This window comes from Hyaena hyaena, unplaced genomic scaffold, assembly GCF_003009895.1.
Source record: "Hyaena hyaena isolate Hyena2069 unplaced genomic scaffold, ASM300989v1 scaffold_214, whole genome shotgun sequence".
Lineage (NCBI taxonomy): Eukaryota > Metazoa > Chordata > Mammalia > Carnivora > Hyaenidae > Hyaena > Hyaena hyaena.
This window is the reverse complement of record NW_024080842.1, coordinates 1,073,571-1,078,003: the sequence shown is the minus strand read 5'-3', so window position 1 is coordinate 1,078,003 and position 4,433 is coordinate 1,073,571. Positions and strand designations below refer to the sequence as shown.

The 4,433-nt window shown below is 44.9% G+C and overlaps 1 non-coding gene across 1 annotated transcript; it reads right to left on the bottom strand.

Moving 5' to 3' along the window:
* Positions 1–3,904: 3,904 nt before the first annotated feature.
* Positions 3,905–3,982, bottom strand: TRNAR-UCG. The gene has a single exon. It is a non-coding gene; the product is annotated as a tRNA-Arg (tRNA).
* Between the last annotated feature and the right edge of the window lie 451 nt (positions 3,983–4,433).

The following is a 4,433-nucleotide window of genomic DNA, read 5'->3' as shown; positions in this document are numbered from 1 at the left end:
AGTTGAGGCAACTGATATTCAGGATCCTTTTCCTACAATCCAAAAACTCAGGGGCCCCTGGGTGGCTCAGTCAGTTGAGCGTGCAGCTTCGGCTCAGGTCATGATCTAACGGTTCGTGAGTTCAAGCCCCACGTCAGGCTCTGTGCCGACAGCTCAGAGCCTGGAGCCTGCTTCAGATTCTGTGTCTCCCTCTCTCTATGCCCCCCTCTTCAAAAATAAACATTAAAAACATTTAAAAAATTAGAAAAACAAACAACTCAGAGAGCCAAGGGAACTTGGCTGGAAGAGACTTTTAGGTCTTAAATGTGGCACTGCTCGAATCACAGGAGACCAAACTGGAATATTAGGGAGTCCTAAAAAGTCAGATTTCCAAAGGCTGCAGAGGCTGTCCAGCATGGAGGTCAAGGGCAGAGCCTTTGGCGGTAGACAGACAGGTGCAAACTCCAGCTCTGCTACTGCGTGTCCTGGGATACCTCAGTGTTCCTGGTTGCAAGTAGGGATAATAGCAGAATTCACCTTATAGGCCCGTGTGAGGATTAGTGCTTGTGAAAGCGCTTAGGACAGTTTCCCGTACAGAGTAAAGGCTATGCCAGTGTTCATGAAATATAAACATTGAACACTGTTGGAAAATGTTTTTAAGTAATTTTAGGTGAGAACTGTGAGATTCAAAACTTATGTACATTATGCTTTAAATTATATATAGGTGTGCATATATACATACGTATATATATATATATATATATATGCATTCATAGGAATGTTATTTATATGTTATGGAGATTTGGATGGTTTTTATTTCTTATTCTGTATTGCCTCTATCTTATACAATGAGCATGAATCACTTTATAATTTTAAAAGATCCTATTGAAAGGGGCACCTGGGTGGCTCAGTCATTTGGGCATCTGACTTCAGCCTAGGTCATGATCTCATGCCTCATGAGTTTGAGCCCTGAGTTGGGCTCTTGGAGCCTAGAACCTGCTTCAAATTCTGTATCTCCCTCTCTCTCTGCTCCTTCCCCACTCACACTCTGTTTCTTTCTCCTTAAACAATAAATAAACATTGAAAAAACGTTTTTTAAATCCTATTGAAAAATATAAAACAAAGACTGCTCCCTCATGTCAGGATCCTGCCCTCACAGCCCGTGCTTCCATTGCAAAGTGGTTTCTAAATGATGAGGAATGTGTGGCTGTGAAAGGTTGGAGGTCCTAGATAGAAACATTCAGAGGCTTTGTATCCAGATCTGAGTATGAGGATCTGGTTAGGATGGTTTGGCAATTGCCTGGGTGGTGGCCTTCTTCGCATGTAGCATGTCTAGCCAGAGCCACTAGGCAGGGCCTGCCTAATATTTCCAGGGTCTCATCTTCCTGGCTGGCCCATCTCCTGTAGAAAAGCTGCAGGCGTCTGCAGAGACAGTGGATGTTCTTGGTTGAGTTTACCTTGGGTACTTGCTTTCCAGAAATATGAGCACTTAACATCATCTTCACTGCCATTGCCTAACTGCCTTGCTTGGAGTTTGACCATCCTGAAACACACATCTTTGAAAGTGGCAGTGAACTTGAACTTGAAAATTGTCCTAAGGGGGTGCCTGGGTGGCTTAGTCGGTTAAATGTCCGACTTTCGCTTAGGTCATGATCTCGCGGCTTGTGGGCTCGAGCCCCGCATCGGGCTCTGTGCTGACTGCCAGCTCAGAGCCTGGAGCCTGTTTCAGTCTGTGACTCCCTCTCTCTCTGATCCTCCCCTGCTCATGCTGTCTCTCTTTCTCTCTCTTCTAGAAATAAAAAAAATTAAAAAAAAAAAAAAGAAAGAAAGAAAGAAAATTGTCCTAAGGTTGGTTCCAGTGGAAACTCTTGGCCTGAGACTATTCTGCCTGGTCTCTTTTTTCCCCTTCTTATTCTGCATGGTCTTGACTGCTCCTTGGGAATGCTGATTTTACCATAGCATCAGAAATGAGCCAAGGAAAATCTGTGTTGCCAAGAAGGTGCAAAGTTTGGGAGAAGGACACCTCTCCTGGGAGGGTGTTGTCAAAGAGAAGTTGGCTGTTTGAAGCCAGCATTTCACGAATTACCATATTATTTTCAGATTGAAGATTTATCAAGAAACATGTGTTGAGTATCTAAAATGTGCTAAGTTTTCTCCTAAGCAATGCCACTGCAGGGAGCTGTGAGAACATTTTCAGTCCTAGGGGAGAGAAAAAAAATCTGGCCTTGGAGCAAGGGTAGGCTGGCTCAAAAACCTTTCGATTGGAATTGTATTGACATGCAGTTAAGTCAGGCCCCGGCCTGCGTCTGGACAGATACCTGGTATTTTGCGCTGGTTCACACTCTGCCAGCCTTACCTTTCTCTTCCGTGTAAAATGTCCACGATTTCGGAAGGGTGGTGGTCTGTGTTCTAGGTCTGTCTTGACAAAACAGGGGCACGTGTTAATTTGCGTTAATGAAGTTAACGTAAGACTTTTGAAATGATAATAATTTGCTAGGATCTGACTTTGTTTCTCAGTTTTTCATTTAAAATATTTGAGAGGCATTTATCTGTAGACAAACCACATATGATTTTTTTCAAAGTTTCTTTTTATTTATTTTGAGAGAGAAAGAGAGAGAGAGAGAGAGCGAGCTGGGGAGGGGCAGAGGGAGAGGGAGACAGAATCCCAAGCAGGCTCCATGCTGTTAGCACAGAGCCCGGTGTGGGGCTCGAACTCATGACTTGAGCTGAAATTAAGAGTTGGATGCTTAACCAACTGAGCCACCCAGGTGCCCCCGCCACCCCCATATGTGATGTTTAATCCTCTAAGTAGACAAATGATAGCACTGTCCACGTACAGAGCCCTGTGAGGTCACCAGGTGGCCATCTGTGCACCACAGCAGGTTCTATGCACCATCACCACGCCTGTGAGCTGCAGCAGTGTCAGGGTGGTTTAACAGGTAAGAGGCCAAGGCTCCGAGAAGGTGAGTGGCTTGGCTTAGGGCCCCTATCTAATGAGTAGCAGACCATGAGCTGGAAGCCAGCTCTTTTAGACTCCCAAACACCCAGGATTCCCCTGTCTTCCCTGGGACACAGGTCATGCTCTCTCCCAGGGCAAGTGAAACTCAACCAAAGTGCATGTTCAGCACTAGATGGATGGGGAAGTTCCTTGGAAAAATAGCATCACCCTCCGAGGTGTCTTTGTTTCTGTAATCTCTGAACAAACTTCCCCAAGCATAAAGGAGAGATGTTCCAGGCCTGGAGAAGCTGCCTTTAATGGTGTATTTGGTTTTTCTTTTATAGTTCAGAGGAACAATAAAATGGATGAAATTACCACTGTGGCTTGTGAGAGAGTGACTTAGAATTCCTTGCTGGTGAAGCCCATAATTCTTTTCTGTTCTCTAGTGTTTCCTGCTTCCCACCCCAAAGTGGGATCTCCCATGTGTCCTGCCTTGACACTCCCGCACTTGGACTAGTCCCCAGGACCTCTAAGTGTCCACCGAGTGGGCCAGGCTGCTTCTCCTTTTCCTGCCCTCTGTCTGCCTTCACAAGTGCTACTCAGGCTCCTCTGTTCTCCATATTCACTGGTTTGGGTTAGGATGTTCCCTAATGCTTTTCCTTCCCTTGTTTTCTTGCACTATAGTGCTTGACCTATCAATGGAGGAAATAGTGGATGTCAAAGGTCAAACTTATTTGCGACCTACTTGATCATGTCCTAAATAGATCTATAAATAGTGCTGATCTCTGCCAGGAACTTCTGTGGGTCCTTGACCATTACCTTACTATGCCTTTATCTTTGTTTTTATTTCTTTTCTTTATTATTATTTTTTTTAACATTTATTTATTTTTGAGAGACAGCGAGACAGAGCATGAGTGGGAGAGGGGCAAACAGAGAGGGGTGACAAAGACTCTGAAGCAGGCTCCAGGCTCTGAGCGGTCAGCACAGAGCCTGATGTGGGGTTTGAACCCACGACTTCATGACCTGAGCCGAAGTCAGATGCTCAACCAACTGAGCCACCCAGGCATGATGCCCTCCCTCCTTTTTAAAATATCTTTGTTTTTAACGGGGAGATTATGCTTGTTTTTATGGTTCACAAGAGTGTTATATGGATGTGAAAATGCTTGGGAATAGTTTTATAAATGCCAGGCAGGGGAGGATGTGCAGCTGGGGGAGTCCTTTGGAAGATGAGCCAAGCTCGGAGATGTGTTTGGGGCCGTTAGGAATAGCAGACTGTTGCCGTAGTTAGGGTGATATATTCCAGCTTTGCCTGGGACATTCCTGGTTCATGTCTGAAATCCTGGCATAAGTATTAAGGGTACTCTTTTTATTTTTAAGACTGTTTTGGCTTGGAAGCTCTTATGGTCTCTTTATAGAGGATGTAAGTCAACAAAACACTAAAGTCTGCCCCAGTGGCAAAGTCTTGTTGTTCATCTAATGATGGTGGTCAGGGTCTGACCAGGACCAGCCATGAAGA